Source organism: Coenobita brevimanus, chromosome 80 (genome assembly GCF_032717465.1).
Source record: "Coenobita brevimanus isolate Jiangsu-jjx chromosome 80, ASM3271746v2, whole genome shotgun sequence".
In the NCBI taxonomy this organism is placed as follows: Eukaryota; Metazoa; Arthropoda; class Malacostraca; order Decapoda; family Coenobitidae; genus Coenobita; species Coenobita brevimanus.
The window spans coordinates 55,157,758-55,177,443 of record NC_137033.1 but is presented as its reverse complement, the minus strand read 5'-3'; the positions used below and the strand labels follow the sequence as shown (position 1 = coordinate 55,177,443).

At 41.5% G+C, this 19,686-nt stretch overlaps 1 non-coding gene across 1 annotated transcript; it reads right to left on the bottom strand.

Annotated features, from left to right (window-relative positions):
- Positions 1-19,574: 19,574 nt before the first annotated feature.
- TRNAD-GUC (transfer RNA aspartic acid (anticodon GUC)) lies at positions 19,575-19,646 on the bottom strand. Its single transcript has one exon. It is a non-coding gene; the product is annotated as a tRNA-Asp (tRNA).
- Positions 19,647-19,686: the final 40 nt, after the last annotated feature.

Below are 19,686 nucleotides of genomic sequence, written 5' to 3'. Positions count from 1 at the left end.
CACTTGCTCCCCTCCTTCCCATCCGCTCCTGCTTTAAATTTATATGTCTGCCTGTCTTTACCGTTTTTTTTTTATTTTTTAATCTAAACGTCGGGTTCCCTTTCTGCTTGTTAATATGTCTGTCTATCACTATATGTGTCTTTATCTGTCTGTCCATTAGCAAGGGATAAAGGAAATATCGGTGCAGATTTCCGAACGCATGCTGGTATTCACACAGCCAGTTATGCCCTGAAGATGTGAAGATATGAAAGTGCTCAGGAAACTGCTGCTTTCTTTATTATATATTACATTTACATACTTATATACATACACACATACAGACATACAAGAGTTAACCGTTACTCCCAGACCTTCATGTATGCAACTGGTCAGCTCTGGAACCATCTCCCTCCGTCTGTATTTCCTCTTTTAGCGCAGTGTATCCAGGCTTCTCGAATTGAACGGATCTTGAATTTGTTCTTTTTTATTTTGTTTTTAGTTTTTCTTGGGGGACCAATTTTGCGAGCTTCTGGCCTTTGGTTCCTTCTTCCTTGCATATAAAAAAATCATACATACATACGTACAACACATACATACATATATACAAGCAGGGTTTTCCATGACTTAACGCTGCAATTTCAGGGGGTAATTCCTCAGTTCATTTTAAGACACATACTTTGAACATCTGTCGGATCCAACATTTTGCATAATAAGTATGTACAGTATATAAAATGCCTCTAACACTATTTCAAGCACTGCTGATAAAATTAGAATGCAGAAGGACTGGAAACACGGGATGACTGTTGAAGGATGATGTAGGTGATGTCCCAGGATGGCTTAAGGTCGCCATACGTCTTGCAGGATCTGAACTATTGGAGGTGTGGGTTAATTCTGACTGCTGTCGGGCAAGAGGCGGGAAACTCATTGGCTCATATTCACAAGCCTTCAGTTTACATGATGTTTCAATTTAAAGATAACCTTGTCATTCCCTTTGTTTACTTTCAAATACTGATTTATAATTTATTAGCATTCCATAAACTAGGATTTATAGCCAACAGTTATCTAACACTTACAGAATAATCCAGCTGCCGGGTCGTTTGCATAAAGATCAAAGAAATAAGTCCCGACATTCTTGTACTCCAGATTTAACTGGCTACATTCAAATAAAAATTCACTAGTATATACGCAAAGGGACAATTAGTTATAACCTATACCTTGAAGAGAGAGGACTAATGCAAAACTTATATTAGACGGACAAAAGAATTCAAATCGCCTTTTTCCTCTGTAACAATGAAGCTTGAACTGGTAGAAGTTAAGAGCAAAAGAAGTCTATATTTTCACAAGCTCAGCTTTGTACTGTTCAGTTTTATGATACTACATGGACACAGACGCACACGAAGAACCAAAAGCGTCGCTGATGTTTTACCGTAAAATAAGAAACAAAAACATCGGGGGGTCGAATGCTAATCGCCTGCCGAAATATGTTGTCGGCTAAGGTACAAGCATCCTTAAAATAAAGACTGAAGAAATTTCGCAAAACCTTACGGAATTAAGTTACCCCGTTTCACAAAAAAACAGTCCACTTTATAAAATATATGGCAGCTGGCATTTGGTGGACTTCGATCAAATCCTCACCCAAAGTAACGTCTTCTGCACATTTACGTAGTTGCTATTTCCTGAAGGTTTGGTGACTATTCGGCTGCAACTTTTTGAGATATTTTGGCAACAACACACACACACACACACACACACACACACACACACACACACACACACACACACACACACACACACACACACACACACACACACACGCCAACAAAAACTATATCTCCACGCCATGTTAAAGCAGGTCGACAAAAATTGCTGTCACAAAACTCACCCATCAGCGACCACACTGGGCTGCTAAGAACTACTTCACTCACAAGGCTTTCCTACAGTAATACACAACACAAAAAAGCAGTAATACACAACACAACGAACCTGTCACACGACCTGATGCAAAGAAATATTCACACGGATACACTAGCTTACACACAAAAAAATTAATTCGCTTGTCTGGATAGCTGACGTCGGGAGCAAAGTGTCGCAAAAACGTTTACAAGGCAGCGTCAACCTCTATGTTGCTAATCTTCGGAGAGAGACTTACTTGTATGAACAATTAACTTACTTCCAGCAGTTTGTATGCTGCCGATGTTAACCGTTCTCTATGACATTTGCTTAACTGGAGTTGGCTTTCCTTGTTGAATATTGGACTTTAAGTTGGTGGTGTCTTCGTACGTGGCACATTTAATACTGTCTTGTGATGTGTCGTAAAAGCTGACCTATGGGCTTTTGAACTTCGTCATTTGTATTCTTTAAATCTCATGGAAATAACTTATTTTGCTTGGGTGTTTTCTTTCGTCAGGTTTTTGATTGCAGGTAATACATTCAGAAAAAAAAAAAAAAAAAAAACACACACACTCTTTTAGTTGTTAATATTTTGAAGCAAAGGTGTTACCCGTGGATTATAGTCATGCTGACTGGTGACTTGGTTTTGAGCACAGGAGTTCCTATGACTTACCTGATTAAATAGCCTTTAGTTAGGTGGAGTAGGTTACTAGAGTTGCCTTGTCCATTAGAGGGTTAACGGTACCAGTATTTACATATAAACTCCTGTGACAGAGAGAGAGAGAGAGAGAGAGAGAGAGAGAGAGAGAGAGAGAGAGAGAAGCTAGTGACGGAGTGGGGAGGGTCGGGGCAGGTGTGGGTAGGCAAAAAAGAAATAGGGTATGAGAGGCCTAGGGAGGTGGCACAGGAGAGAGAGGGGTATTGATAAGGGCTGATCAAGCTTTCAACACTTCAACAAGAAAACACCTTCTTTATATATTTTTTTTTACTTCCACTAGACAATTCTGTTCAGCTGATTGGTAATTTAAACCTCTGAATAATCGTGTAATATCATTAATCGCAACGCATCATTAACCAAAACTCAGCAAAATGTGTTGAAAAAGTTGCTAATTAATCCGACAGAATTCCGAAACTGTTCATATACTTTTCGTTTAAATTACAAAGCAATTACTATACGAATAAAAATTTTTATACTGTTCCTTTTCGGAATTGTGTGGCTATATCTCAGCCGAAAATACCGCGTAAATGAAATGTAGCCAGAAAATTAACTGCGGGTGCAAAAATTATGCTGTTTTGCAGATTAACCCTTTCAGGCTGACGACGTGATTTTTTTTTTATTCCTTCCACTACCAGATGATTTTATCTATCTGAAGACATATTTTTTCGAACCCCAGGTATAGGACACAGCCTTCAGTAACCGTTCACTATTTTAAGTTCTTATCGAGCTGATTATAAGCGTTGGTTAACCTTTATTTGGGATAATTAGGTTAATTAAGACCCATCAGGCCAATAAAAGTTCATTCAGGCTCTTCGTAACCGTTCAGGCAAGGTTAGGTAATTTCAGAGCCACAAGGTCAGGTCAGGTTCAGTCATGTCAAAATAGCCTTGTCAGTGCCATTAAAGGTCCATTTGGGCCTTTAACATTTATCTCAAGCCTGTTGTCAGTTTAGGTAAGTTTAAGGTCATTTAGGTTATTTTAGAGTAGTTCATGTCCAGCTTCGTCGGTCTGATTAGGCCCATTCATATTATTTACATAAATTGAAGGCATCCCATTAATTACACTGCCTAGATCCTGTATTTCAATCCTTGATAATTTCACACTCAGGTAAGTTTAGGGCCATATGGTTCAAAAATGGATCCATTCAGTATGCATCCAATCCACTCATAGGTATTCGTGTCAGTTAAGTTGCCTTACAGTCATTCTGGTGCTGGAGTGGGGCACCTTCAGGCGGTGGCACTGATATAACTCAGTTACTTCGCTGCTCACTTCTACAAATGCTTTTCAGCTCATTCTTTAACTCCTGTAAACAGGATGGAGGACTGCAATGGGGGTGGGACTTCATCTTGTTGATGGTTGCTGTTGAGGAACATCAGTTTTTCTGCCTGAGGAGACCAATCAACCGCAGACAAGCAGCTGCGCCTGTAGGGCCGTCCCGTGCAGTGAACCGATGTTTCCTTAGCGTAGACAGTGACTCGTAACAACTAGGCGTGGATAAAAGTGTGGAGTTTAGTTTCCGGATGGATGCCGCATTTGCAGCAGGCTCCACATCACCACGTTATTTAGTTGTAGGGTTACCACCTAGCATTATAACTGGGTTCCTGATTTACAGGAAACCATTGGGCCTTTCACTTTGTATACAGCCACCTGAAGTGGAAAGAGGAGTAATAAAATGCGACAGGAAGTATTGGAGAAATAAGAAAGGGGGTGAAGGAAGAAGTAGGCAGCACTACATCAGATGAGTGGATGATGGTCAATACCACCACCTACCTGCAGCCTGTTGGTTTCACATTCGAATTAACCTGATGCTTCAATAACTACTACTATATTCCGGTTCTTGTCAGCCATGTTCATAATGAGGTAGATCGATTCAAGTCGTTTTAGGACACTTTAAGGTCCTTCCAATTCACTTCAGTTCAAATGGAGCGATTCAAGTAAATATTAATACAATCAGTGGCCATGAAGCCGAGCGCCAAAAATCAACCCTCCCCTACATTTTTTTTCTACATATTGACTAAAAATGTAGACGTGCAATTCTACATGGCCTCCACAGTAATATACGAATAAAAGTGAGAGTTGCATTATGTACTGGCAATGAGGTTGTGATGTCATGTGCAAAAATCGCAATTTAAATAGTTCGATGGTTACTGAAAAATTGAATATGTGATGAGAGAGCAACAAGTGGGTCGAGTGGGCGGAGAAGAGCGTGTGTGACAGGTTGGGATGCTTGTAAGTGGTGTGGGGTGGGCGGAGAAGAGTGGGCGGAGGTGAACGGTGGAGCAGGACGGGAAAAGTACGTATATTCTGTAAATAGTGCATTGTGTGAGGCGTGACGTTGGCAGTAGATAGGGCATTTCTCATTCAGTTTAGGTGTGATGGAGTGGAAAATGGGTTGAGTGGGCGGACAGAAGTGAGTGGGAGAGTGTAGGATGCGATGGTGGTGGGTGGTGAAGCAGAGGAAGGACATTGCACCACATAAAATTTGGTGTTTAGGGTGGAATTATATAGGCGTGCTGCAGGTTTCATTCAAAATTTTATCTAACAACAACAATAATGTCAACATAAATTAAGAAGGGGAAAAGGCACTCTCCTCGATCATAACTACTGAACAAGTAAACAGCTCTTAACCCCCCATCTAAGCATATTCTGGATTATTCAGTAAGTTAACTGTTTTTCTTACATGCAGATCACAGACGACTAAAGAAGCTAATGTTTTACGCTTAACAGATTAAGTGTAGAAAATATAGAGTATAATCCATAATTCAGCCTTTCGTATGAAATGTTAAGGATAATTTTTCGATACTGTTTGGTGATCCTTTTTCCTTTCTTTGGCCGATTTCAGCTGGAGGCATTGGTTGGTGGGGGGAGTCACACAGCTTTGCTTTTTTTACCTTTGACTCACAGAATACAGACCATGGTAACAGCCTCCTCTGTAACAAGTAGCCTCGAAAAAAACTAAAGCTCCATTGTTGATTTGCGTTATATAATCGCTAGTGCTTGCCGCTAACTAATAGCCTTTCCGTCACAAATTGTTTGTAAATTTGTTCCACACTGTTATTGAGCCCACAATGACCATTTCTGACCAAAGAGTAAAAAAAAATAAAAATGCATATTCTCGTGCCTCGCAATTTCCGACAGCTTCACGCCGTCGCGCCACACATAATCGCTTTTTTTTTTTTTTTTTTTTTTTTCCCTTGACTCTACCCGACCAAATCACAAAAGAATTAAGTCGATATCTTTTTCCGTTCTCGTGAAAGAAACTAACGAACGCGCGCGCGCGCGCGCGCGCACACACACACACACACACACACACACACACACACACACACACACACACACACACACACACACACACACACACACACACACACACACACACACACACACACACAGCCTGATTTATAATTATTTAGATTTATGCAATACACCCGACTTCACACGGCACAGGTAATAGAACAAAGGTAGAAAAACACAGACGTAAAACAGCCTCACTGGGCAGCCACCCTACTGCATGTTGTTATACCCGGATGAGATACAAAGAATGCATGCATGTATTATCTTCTCTGTTTACTCTGCTCGAACGATTCCCTCTTAATTTCACTGGATAACTCCTGTTTTATTGAACTTGAGGCAGACCTCTAGTAAGGCAGATTAATGAAGAATTTGTCCAACACCTCCAGTTCGCGAAGTCTTTGCTCAGCTGAACAGAATCATGAGATGATAGAAAAATAAACGAAAAAAAACGTCCTCTGAGTGAAGATGTTCCAGTTCAGTAGGTCCTTCCAAAGCTGAATAAACTCGCCAGGTGGTAAAAGAAATAAAATAAGAAACACGTCCTGTGACAGAAGGGAAATTGAGCATTTTGTGTGTGTGTGTGTGTGTGTGTGTGTGTGTGTGTGTGTGTGTGTGTGTGTGTGTGTGTGTGTTTAATTAGATGAAGTTAAAACTTACGAGTGAGTGATGAGGTTTAGGGAGGAAAGAGAAAAGAAGAGGTGTGGTTAAACTAAGTCAGCTGTGGTAGAAGTGAAATGAAGATGCTGGGGATGGGGATAGGGGAGAAAAGGAGGTGGAGAGGGAGTATGGAAGAGGAAGGAATGGAGTGGGAGAAGCAGGTGAGAGGCAGAAAGGGAGGTGGGAAAGGTAGTAGGTGAAAATAGGAGGGTAGAAAAGTTAGTATTGTCCTGTTGTAGTTAGAAATAGATTAATGAAAACAAAAATCTAGTAAGTTCCACAATGACAACCAGAATAACTACTGGAGAAAAAATTACACTGCAATGATGTGAATCAGAAAATAATGGTGTGGTTGAAACAGGAGTGAACTGGCTAGAGATCACTGAAGTGGATTGTGCAGTAGAAGGGGAAAGGGAGTCATAGCAGAAATCTGTGTTGATTGGACTAAAATCAAGTGGAGTGAGTGGATCTGAGTACAGTGGTGGAGACAATAGAAAAGGAGAAGGCAGTGTAAGAGGGAGTTAAGAGAAATGAGATTCCCAGGTAGCGTCGTAATACTATCTTCAGAAAATTGCCCTCGTTCAGTTCAGCAGAGTAGCATTATCCAGATTTCCTCCTTTCTTACTAAGGTCCGCACCCATTACGATATCTGTGTTTTGCGTGTAGATATGTGTCCATTTATCTCCGAGGAAACCCACTGATAATTTCTAGCCTCTGTGTGGCAGAGAGGCTGTAAAAGAAAAAAAGCTTAAGGATTATATTTTTACCTATCGACTACACGAGGGCCATTAACATCAGAGGAAATAGGGGAGAGAGGTAAAGAGGTAGGTGGAGAGGGAAGAGATGGGAGATGGTAGAGAAGATGGATGGGTGAGAGAAAGAGGTTAAGAAAGATGGTACGGGAAAGGTATTAGTGAATATTCATTATAGAAAAAGCTCATATTTCCTGCCTCTAGTCACCTAAATCATATTAACTGTACCCCAAGGAATACCCTAATAATCTCTCTACTTCACTAATCACTTATAATTATCTCCTTCACCACCTTATTTATGTCCGCTTTTGGGAATGTATGTCGTCAATTATCCATCATGTTATCATTATTATTTTTGTCAATATTTTCATTTTATCACTACCATCATCACAATTTACATCCTGATTATTTTTTCTTATGGTCATTATTTACATTTTTATCATTACAGTCATCCAGATTTACATCATCTCTGTCATCGTGACCATTTTTCATGTCTTCATTATCATAATCTTCATTTTTCACTTCCACGTCACCGTCATCATCTGTCTCCTTATGCCGGGTTGAATATGACGGTCTTGGATGAACTGAATTGACATTGTTATATTACGTTTTCTTTCTCATAGCGATGGCTCATGTTAGATATTCGACTTCTAATTATTACATTTATTTCCAAACTTACGTTTATTTCTCCCCCCCCCTTTTTTTTTTTATGAGACATAGGGGAGAATGGGGACTCTTGATGATTATGTTTGGGAATTATGGTTGGAAAAAGTGATTTGTTGAAAAAGTGAATTAAGATAGTAAGATATTTTTGTTGATCAAAGAGTAGATGAGTGTGTGTACGGTCACACTGAGTGGACGTGCACTGGATGGTGAAATGCTGTATGTATGAGTTTAAGGGTAAAATGAGGCATTGATGGCCCTACAGAAGTTGCTGTTGTTGCTGTCTTTGTTGTTGTTGTTGTTGTTGTTGTTTAACCCCGGTCTGTCTTGCCGAGTAGACCCGTCTGCCACAAGTAATCAACTGCTGTGGGGTCGTCGTACAAGTACAGTAGAGTACATACTCTGTGCAGGGATCCCTCAATCCCATGTGGTAGACAGCGCCTCACCAAGGTCGATCCAGGGTCCCTCCCACGGCGAGGTGCAGGGAAAAATGAGGTTTGGTTCTCGTGTGTGCGCCGTAGGTACTCCATGCACACTGCCACCACATGGAAGCTCCTGGTCAGTGTCTGTTAGGTAAGAGATAGAAATACAGGTTGGTGAAAAATGTACCGGTATGGAAAATCAAATGGCACTTTTACCTTTTTCTTAACGTAATAGCTGACGGCATCCTCTCTCTCTCTCTCTCTCTCTCTCTCTCTCTCTCTCTCTCTCTCTCTCTCAAAGGCATCATGAAGCTTATTATTCCAGTGTATCGTTTGTGCCTGTGGGGTAGACCTGAGAATTTCGTCAGCTTGAATGAGGGGTGAATGAATGTCGGGCCCATTTTACTGGATGTTCTGTTGATGATTCTCTTTCCCTTGGGCTTCTATATTCATATTCTGGATCCTTCTTGGTTCCTGTATCTTAAACTGGGTCCATTTTCTAGTAATTGCTACCACCAACGCTTTTTCACAATTTTAGCGTTAATATGGTGGTAGTTGATGGAAGTGAAAGGAAAAGGAGAAGGCAACAGAGTGACCAGACGAGGTGAGGCGAAAAGATGACAGTTGACATGACAGAGGTGACTGCAGCGATGTGTGTGTGTGTATGTGTGTGTGTGTGTGTGTGTGTGTGTGTGTGTGTGAGAGAGAGAGAGAGAGAGAGAGAGAGAGAGAGAGAGAGAGAGAGAGCATATTCGACCGCTGGGTGGGGGGATGACTTCGACCGATTTGAAAATTTTAAAATGAATATAAAAGAAATATCTAATCTTCAGTTTCTATAATTATTTATTTATTTATTTTATTTTATATATATTATGCTTTCTTCAAGTCGGTCGAAGTTTCCCCCAGGGGTCGGATTTGCCCCATTCTACGGTATACGTCAACATGTAGGGTAAATTACCCGGAAGATGACAGACACAGACAGGCGCAGGTGTTCACTGGCAGAGAGAGAGAGAGAGAGAGAGAGAGAGAGAGCTAAGTACAGCATGTGGGTAAAGACTGCAACAGAAACTTCAGTAAGTGGAGGAGATTTTGCCTTTCTTTCTTCATCAACATCAGTGGAGGAACTCATAAGGATGCCGTTGGATGTGGGTGAAGAGGGAGGAGGTGTATATGGGTGGGGAGAAGAAGATAGAGAGGGGAGGCAAGGTAGGATACGTGAGGAGAGTAACGGAGTGGGTGGGGGAGCAGGTAGGTAAGCGTGGGTGGTGGAGTAAGAACTTGGATGGGAGAAGTCAGAGAGTGGGGAGGGGAGGAGGACGAGGAAGTGGGGAGGGAGAGTGGAGAGCGAGATGGGCGGGCAGTGGTAAGAATGTGAGTGGGGATGAAGAAAAGCGTGTGGGTGTGAAGACAGGGTGGTTGAATAGGGAGGGTTGGGAGAAAGTAAAGAATGGGCGATAAGGTAGAAAGGGCTGGGAGAGAAGGAAAGGTGGGCTGTTGGGTAGGGAGGGCGGGGAGAGGAGGGAGACTGGATGATTGGAAGAGGAGTGGCTGGGAGATAAAAGATTATTCTATTGGACGTGTGGGGAAGGGAAAGACAGAAAAAAGACAAAAAGAAAAGAGCAGGTGGAGAGGGGAGATGACGGCTAAGCGAGGTGAAGAGGGGAGGGGGGGATACAACAGAGTGGGAGTACAAGGTAAAAACAAAAGTAACACAGCTGGCTGATGACGATTGTATCTTTTGCAATGAATTGTACTTTAGAATATTAAAGATTGAAGACTTCCCTCCACAACCACCAATCTCTCCATTCATAATCAAATCTGTTAAAGAAATTTCACTGGAAAGGATGGGTGGAAAACTATATTCGACAATGTCTTATTCTGCAAGGGAAGAGTAATTTTAATTGATTAATTGAATGACCGTGGTGCACTGTTGCTGTATCCGGTAATGAAGATGAGAGATAGTCCAGTGTTGGGGGTTAAAAGCTAGATATGAAAATTTTTTGTATAGTTAGTCCGTAACATACTTTGACACACTGCTGGTCAGTTTTTTCCTTATATCTCCATGGCGGAAGAAACGTTTTGCCGAATCTGACAGGAAACGTTGGTAGATAAACAACTACTACTGTTACTAAAATGCGATGGGTCCATTGTGAAGTACCGGTATTATCAATTTCCCTCTGCCCATGACCTTCAGTCTTTTAAATGTAATGTGTACAGGAATCTTGAAATGAACGATTCTTAAATTTGGCTGTCTTTCGTTTATTTATTTTTTCTTGAAGGAAACAACATTGTGAGCTGCTGGCATTGTTCCTTCTGCATATTATGAGGTTCCTTGAAAACTATTTGTCTGTCCATCTATCTGTCTGTCTGTCAGTCAGTCAATCTGTCTATCCATAGATATGTACTATATATACATACATGCATATTGAGATAGATATTCTTAATTTTTTCAATTAGGTTTTTTTAAGATGTGGTGGCCAGAACTGAACACAGTACTTCAGATGTGGATGCACTATGGAACTGTAGAAGGTGAGAATATTCTCTGATTTAAATTCAAATGCTCTTCCAGTGAATCTGTGCACTGTTGACTTGGTTAGTCCGATTTTTTTTTTCTGGTTTACCTTCCGGAGTTGAATATTGTTCTTTGTATAAATAATATTTCATAATTTATTGCTGACATGTAAGATTTTGTATTTATCATTATTAACATTCAGTTGAAACATATAACCGTGATTAAACAGTTAATCTGAAAATCTGCAAATTACTTGTCTCTTCTGCAAGTTTATCTCCTCTGATACTGATTTTTCATACCATCAACAAGTATTGATATTGTATAACATGAATTTTGTAAGCATGATTTTACAGTATAACCCAGATTCGGAAGAGAACCTACAAATAAACCTTGTGGCACTTCCCTTATAGCATTCGTCAGTTATAATTCTTTTCTGTTAATTATGACTGCATTTATCGTCCATCAGTTGTCATGTCACCTGAGTGTTACAGCCATGGACTTTCATCTTCTCATGTCTTCTATGGCGAACACTATCAATGGCTTTCTGGAAGTCGATATGGCCTATATCAAGAAAATTTCTCGTCATACATATCGATAAAACCAAAAATATAAGAGTCAGGTAGAATATGGTTGTGCCAGATTCCATCCGTGTGTCCTTTATATGACTGCTTTGTTCTGATTGTTTAATTAATTGGTGTCGAATGGTTACCTAAGCTTGCAAATTGCTGCTGTTAACTAATTAGAGGGAATATTTCAGGTGGTGAATTATTACTCTGATTAAATGTTAAGGACAGTGTGGTAAAGAGGTTATATGTGGGTAAGTCTGAGGATGGGAAGGGGCATGGACGGCCCAGAAGAAGGTGAATGGTTGGGGTAAATGAGTGTGTGTGAATGCTTGGTATGGAAATCGATAAGGCTGGTGAAGTGACAATAGATCGAGTTGATGAGTTAATTATTCACGGGGGAGCACATGGCAAGGATTTTACTCCCCTTTTTAACAAGACAGCCAGTGGAATAACTTTGTTTGGCAGGTGTAATATGAAGCACATCTGTAAAGAAAAACGGAAGAAAAAATACACAGATGGGTAGGCTTGTGAGATTGGGTCAGGATTCCGCAGGCTTCAGTGATGTGTGAATGGCTTGCGTTACTCATATCACTAATAGTTCTCCCTCTTTCCTACTTTCTCATTTTTTGTTTCCTAATCCTTAGACAAGCTAACAATGCCATGTTGATTATGAGGTTGATGGTAATGATTTAATGTTGTAGATGCATTTGCCATTTTCCAGCCGTGAGGTACAGTGACATAAACTAATATATTACTATAGTACATTTATTCTAACCTGACGTAAAATTGCCATCTCTCCATCGTGAATGCTGAGTTGTAACAATTGATTAACACTAGAATAAGGTGCTAGTCACGAAGACTTGTTGTGGAAAGGATGCAGAGCCATAGTATTGGCTTTTTCCTCCATTGACTTGTATGAAAAAAAGCTGCAAAAGGACAAGAATCTGGGCCAAGCTAAGGTAAAAGGAGTATAGTAGAGGTCAGGGTTTTGATATTTCATTCACGGTCTGTCTTATAACACTGGTAGAATTTTTATTTGTCCAAGGCGTTTAGTTGGTCACAAGTTGATTGCTTGCAGTTAGACATAGGGAGGGAGGAAAAACAGGAAATAGTTGGAGAGGAAAGACAATCAAGGATATGAGAGAAATGGGATGCGAAGAGAGGGGAGATGATGAAAAAAAAAAAAAAAAGGTAAAATGAGAAGCATGAAGTGTGGAGAGGAAGATGAACTGTGTAGAGGTGAAGGGGGAGGAGAGGTTAAGAAAAATATAGAGAGGATTGGTGAAGAGAGAGAGAGAGAGAGAGAGAGAGAGAGAGAGAGAGAGAGAGAGAAAGAGAAAGAGAGAGAAAGAGAGAGTCACCAGCAGCTTAGAAATGAGGTATGAAGAAAACTGAGGGAAGACATACCGAAAGAAAGAGGAGAGCAATAAATATGTGAGAGACAGAGAGAATACCCAAGAGGGAGAGGAAAAAGGTCGTGGAGGAAAGGAAAAAACAAGAATCAAGGATAAAATGAAGCTGAAAAGACCTGGAGGTGGCTGAAAATTGGAAAAGATAATGGAATGTGTCGATGGGGAAGAAGATGGCCGGGAGGAGATGACGATGGGTTTTGTGGACGATAATGGCAAAGGTGATGAGAAGGAGAGTGTGAGAGGAGGAACTGAATGACTGAGAGAGAGAAGGTGGTGTGAAGGGACAGGTGTGTGTGTGTGTGTGTGTGTGTGTGTGTGTGTGTGTGTGTGTGTGTGTGTGTGTGTGTGTGTGTGTGTGTGTGTGTGTGTGTGTAATTATTGCCTTTTGACCAGTATAGGTTTCGGATATATTCCTTTTTTTAGGTTTCGGTTATTCTCACTCTCTCTCTCTCTCTCTCTCTCTCTCTCTCTCTCTCTCTCTCTCAGAAAGAAGAGGAGGAAAGAATAAAAAATGAGGATGGGTGGGGCGGGTCAAGGTTGATATATGAACACAGGTGACACAAGCAGGTAGAAATTACGGCGCCTCGCTTGATTAATGGTGACTGGACGTTGCTTGCGGAAATTTACCACCTCACTCATTCAGAACCATCCTAGTAAAATCACGTTGCACACCAATAACCCGGATGTACATACACAATCACACGCATTAATGCATAGAAGCACACACCCACAAGCGGAAGTGCTCATGTATACACTGTACGTGCATGCTGTTATACCAGACTCAAAGATGCTTCCAAGGATATAAACACACACACACACACACACACACACACACACACACACACACACACACACACACACACACACACACACACACACACACACACACACACACACACACACATCCTTTTCTCTCTCTTCACGTTCTCATATTTTCCCCTTAAAAGAATATAATAATTTAGGCACTTTTCTCTCGCCTGACCTCTACACCCCCGTACCCTTCCCACCTTTTATCTCGCTTTCCCTCTCCCCTCTCACTCACCTATTACCCTCACGATATTTTGTCTCCCTAAACATTTCACTCTATCTTTCCCTCACCCCTACTGGCCTTCCTTTCTTTTTCAACCCTGCCTCTCTCACTCTCATCTTCCTTCTGTTGTATTTGTCCTTTTTCCAGTCCTTTCCCTTCACGCATTTCTTTCTTCCTTACTGCTCCATCTCCCCCCTTCCTTTTTGTCAAACCCCCCATCTCATCTCTCTTTCATCCCTCCCCCCATTTCTCCTTCATCTTTCCCCTCATCTTTCCTTCATCCCATTAGTCGCCCCACTTCGATCTCGATTTTCTTTCCTAGCTTACCCTTTTCCTCCCTGCCTCTTCCCCTTTTTATTCCCTGCCCCTGTCTGTCACTTTCACTTCTCCCCTTCTCATTACCCCAACCAGAAAACTACCGCCCAATTAGTTTAACATCGGTGGTTTGCAAATTGCTTGAAACTATTACCAGAGACAAGTTTGTGAAAGACTTAGAAACAAACAATCTCATAAAAGATTCGCAGCATGGTTTTCGTAATAATCGCTCTTGCCTCACGAATCTGCTTGACTTTTCAATGATATACTGAACATGTACGACGAGGCTAAATCTGTTGTGTGGTCTACCTCGGTTTTCAAAGTTCCACACAAAAGACTCCTTCAGAAGCTAAAGGCACATGGTTTCAGCGGCAGTGTTTTCGGGTGGGTAGAAGAATGGCTCACCGGACGAAAGCAAAGAATTGTAATAAATGGAATAGAGTCAGACTGGATAAACGTTACAAGTGGAGTGCCGCAGAGTTCAGTGTTAGGTCCTATTCTTTTCTTAATATATGTAAATGATATTGACGAAGGATTGTGTTGTAAGATTTCAAAATTTGCTGATGATACTAAAATAGGTAACAGAGAAGATACAGCACTGCAAAGGCAGGCAGTTCAGTGAGATCTTGATCATCTGTTTAACTGGGCACAAGTCTGGCAAATGGATTTCAATATTAATAAATGCAAAGTGCTAAACATTGGCAGTAAAAATGTAAGAGCAAGTTACAGCATGAATAATGTCCAGCTTGATAGGGTAAACCATGAAAAAGACTTAGGAGTTATAATAACAAACGATTTGAAACCAAGCAAACAATGTACAGAAGCTGTGATACAAGCCAATAAATTGATTGGATTCATAGGTAGAGCATTTGAATATAAATCCAGTAATATTGTCGTCACTTTGTATAATTCCTTAGTACGCCCGCACTTGGAGTATTGCGTCCAGTTTTGGTCACCGTATTATAAAAAGGATATGGAAAAGCTTGAAGAGTGCAGCAAAGGATGACAAAGATGATACCTAGATTGAGAAATAAGCCATACGAGGAACGTTCAGAAGCCCTGAATCTCTACCTTAACTAAACGGAGGATACGAGGAGATTTAATTCAAGTATTCAAAATATTCAAAGGATATGATAACATGGTTGTCGATAAATACTTCAGAGTTGATCACTCGAATTATACTAGAGGCAATGAGCATAAAATAATTGGCAAACGATTCCAGTCGCATGAAATTAAGCATTTCTTCTTCAATAGAGTTGCAAATATATGGAATAAATTGCCCTCCAACGTAGTAAACTGTAATGCAGTATAAACCTTTTAAGGTCGCCTGGATAAGTATTTGTTGTCTAACCCCCAGCTTAATATGTTTACTCCTGAATAAAACACCTGTGTATGTATAATTCTCTATTTTATTTTATTTTAGTTTTTTAGAGCCTGGTTCATTTTATTAAATGCAAATATAGTATATGCACAGACTAGGATATGCACGGATAGCTCTGAATTAACGGTCACTACTCATACTTTCGACCTGTGATGGGCTGTGGATCACTGAGGGTCCTTGTTAGTTAAAGTGGCCACCATCGGGATATTTTAAAAGTAGCATGGGAAAGTTCCTAGTCTCAGTGGAATGAACGGAGCTGGGGCCTGATTGACTGCTGCCTACCTTAATAGCACCAGGCAAGGCTGCTGCACCACGCCTGAACATCCACGCTGTGCACTGTGCAAATTCCACGCTGTGTCCACAGATGCCCCGTTAACTCAGTGTACCCGTACATTGTGTCACGCATTAGTTATTTATTTATTCGATTATTCACTTCTTTACTACTTTCTCTTTCAGGTTATTCATGCTGGTAGCTTATAGATAATGTATTATAGAATGTAGCTTTTCCTTTTCAATCTTTCGTATGAAATTTCCATGTCAGTTTTTCCATGCTGCATGGTGGTTTTTCTCACTCTTTCTTGCTAGTTTTAACTGGAGGGTTTGGAGGCGGGGGGAGCCTTCTTGCTTTACTATTCTTATCTCTCAGCACGTAGAGTTAGATCCCATAGTCGTAGTCTACTCTGTAACAAACAGCCTCAAAAGGACCATAAGGTCTGTTGCTGTTTGCTTTCCTTTGTACTCCTTTGTACCCTTTTGTACTCTTTCCCTCCCCCTTCATCACTCTTGTCCTTTTCTATTCCCAGCCCTCCACTGCCTCCTCTCCACTTCTCTTTCACCCCATCATTCTCCTTACCCCCATCTACTGTATGGTCCTTATTCTCGCTGGGTAAGGAAGTTCCTTAACAACCCTTCCTTAGCATTTTACTTTTTTATTCGGCTAGTTAATATCAATTTATATATTATAACTCGCTGAGAGGCTGCCTTCGGCGGCCTCCGCTCGATGTCAAGTCACTTCCTACTTTCAGAAATGAGTCATAAGTCGGGAAACGGTGGCCCGATTGGACTGGAAATTGTTCTACTCTTCAAGTTAGAACATCTGAACGGTACTTTGCTCTAACAAAAATTTGCGTTACATGGGCCATTTTTGCTGTGTTACGGGAACCAACAAACCAACAAACATATGGAAATCGGATCATCATAATATGGATAATACTGTACCAATATACTATACAGTTTTAGGAGTATAAAGAGGAAGGAAGGAAGGAGAGGTGAGAGAGAGTGCAACAAACGCGTCACTTTTCTCTCTTGTCATGTTGGTAATTTCAACGCGGACCGAGGGCGAATCCATCCCCTCCTGTAAAAGTAATACTAAATTAGAAACAAAAGGCCAGTAATGAGTCATAACTAGGGAACCGGTGACCCGATTTGACTGGAAATTGTTATATTCTTCAAGCTAGAGCATTACGGCACCTTGTTCTAACAAAAATTTGCGCTACATGCACCATTTTTGCTGTGTTACGATAACAAACCAACAAACATAGAGAAATCGGATTATTATAATAAAAGATGAGTATGATGGTATTCGAATTATTTATGTGACACAGAAAACGATAGTAGGGAGTAAGAAAGCAAAATAAATCGCTTAGGAAAAGGCATTGAGGAGTTTCCTTAACCGATAACAATACGGCCTATGACTCTCTTTTCTCCCCCCCCCCCCTTTCCACACTTCCCATTCCTCCCAGTAAGAGAGGAAAACTGCAGTGTTACGGAAGATGTGTATGATATTTCTTTATTTGTATATTTTCCCTACACTGCTGTTTGGTTGGTTCGGTGGCATGGGTTGTTTGGGGAACGGGGAAGGAAGGAATAAAGAGGGGGTGAAGAAAGGAGGGGAGGGTTGGAAGAAGGAAAGAGGAGGAATATAATGGAAAGAAAGGAACTGGGGAAGGTAGGAAATGCATGAGATTATGGAAGTAGGGAAGAAGGAAAAGTAGGGGAGGAATGAAAAAGGGGACAGAAGAAAAGGGAAAAGAGGTGGGAGAGAGAGGGGAAAGATGAATGGATTTAGGGGGAAGGGAGAACGAGGGAAACAGGAGGACGAATGAAGGAAGGGGAGAGAATAAGTGAGATATATATGAAAGGCATCAGATGAAAGAAAGAAAGGGTAGTCAAAGAGGGAAGGGAAAGTAAAGGAGAAAACGAAAGGAAAGGGGAGAGGGAGGGAAGGGTGAAAAAAATAATGAATGAAAGAGGGGAAAATAGAAGTAAGAACAGGAATAGGAGTGGGAATGGGAAGAGTGAATATTGGAGGGCAAGGCTAGGGGTGAATGATGGAAGAGGGGGAGAAAAAGGGAGTGGGTGAAGGAGGGGGAACGGGGAGTGGGTGATGCGGGAGGGAGGAAGGAATGAAAGAAGGGCAGAGTGTGGGCAGTGGAAAGGGAGGGAGAGAGGGAGGAAGGGCGGGGAGTGAGCGATGGGAAGGAAGGGAGGGAGGGAGAATAGGGAGTGAGTGATGGGGGAGGAAGGAAGGAAAGTGATGGAATGCTGGAGAAAAAAATAAAAAAAGGAGAAAAGTAATCGAGGAAAGAGAGAAAAAGAATGATGGAGGGCGGAATAAGAGAGAAAATTAGGAGAGGGAGAGAATGAAGAAGATAATGAAGATAATGTGGACGTGAGGAGAGTGAGAGGAAGGGTGGAAATGGAAGAGGAAACATGAAATAAAGGGGAGAAAGAAGGGATGAAGAAAAGGCAGAAAATAATGGAAGATGAGAGGGAGGGAGTGTGGAGAATGATGGAGGGAAGGAGGGCGGAAAAAGACTAATTATTGAAGAAAGGAGGGGAAGGAGAATGGATGAGGGAGGAAGGAAAGGAGGAAGAAAAAAAGAGGATTATGAAAGGGGGAGAGAGAGGTAAGGGAGAGAATAATGCAGGGAGGAAGGGTGGGGTGGGAGAGATGGAGTAGTGAAAAGAGAAAGGAGAAATAAAAAAAATTAAGGTAAAATGGAGAATGGGTAAAAGGAAAGAAAAAATTCGTGGTATGTGTGTTGACTGCCAGTTCGTCTTTATTATATTCTCATTATCCTCATTTAGTCTTCTCTCCTCCTCTGTCTTTGGAAATCTGTCCACCCTTTTGTATATTCATCCTTCCCCACTTCCTCCTCTTTCTCTCCCTCCCAGCATTGTTCCTCCTTCTCCTTCCCTCTATTTCCTCCCAACATCATTACTTCTCTTCTCTCTCTATTGTCCTTGTTTATCTCACCTCTCTCCTTTTTTATTCGTTTTACCTCCTCCCCTTCCTTCCTCCCCTTCCTCTCTCTCTCTCTCTCTCTCTCTCTCTCTCTCTCTCTCTCTCTCGTGTGTGTGTGTGTGTGTGTGTGTGTGTGTGTGTGTGTGTGTGTGTGTGTGTGTGTGTGTGTGCGTGTGTTTTAGTGTACAGGCAGACAGACTTGAATGAAAACTTGATCCTGGGTATTGATAAAGTGCATGGTATATGATGGCATGCAGAGTGAATCACAGGAGTGTATGAAGGGGTCAGCAGTAGGCTAAATGAGTTGTGAGAATGTGTGACGGTCGTGGGCGCATAGTAAATGATGGAGTTTGATGTGTATGACGAAATGCTTGATGGTGGAAAATATGTACTGCTGTAAATGCAAGATGATGGTGGGTGGGGCTGCAGTGTGTAAATGTGGGTTTAGTGTGAGGCGACGAGTACGGGAAGAAAATTGAGTGTACAATGAATCCTAAAGTTTGTGAATGATAAACTGGTATTGAATGCAGGAAGAGAGTGTGTGAAGCGATGAATGGGGTGCAAACGCTTACTAAAAGCGCAAGTGTTCGTCGTTTCGTTTCGTTTCAAGATTTCCTCCACCTATAGTGGAGGCCGGGCCATACATTAGCCCGGTCGGTGGGGGTGAGCTTTGACATGAAGGGGGAAGACAGGCCGTGTGCGCAGGGCGGACGTGCCGCCCTGCTAAAAATTGGTCCTCCCCGGCGGGGAATCGAACCCCGGTCTCCCGCGTGACAGGCGGGGATACTAACCACTATACTACCGAGGACTGTGCGAGAGTGTGAAGGAAAGTAGGGTGGAGGTGAGGT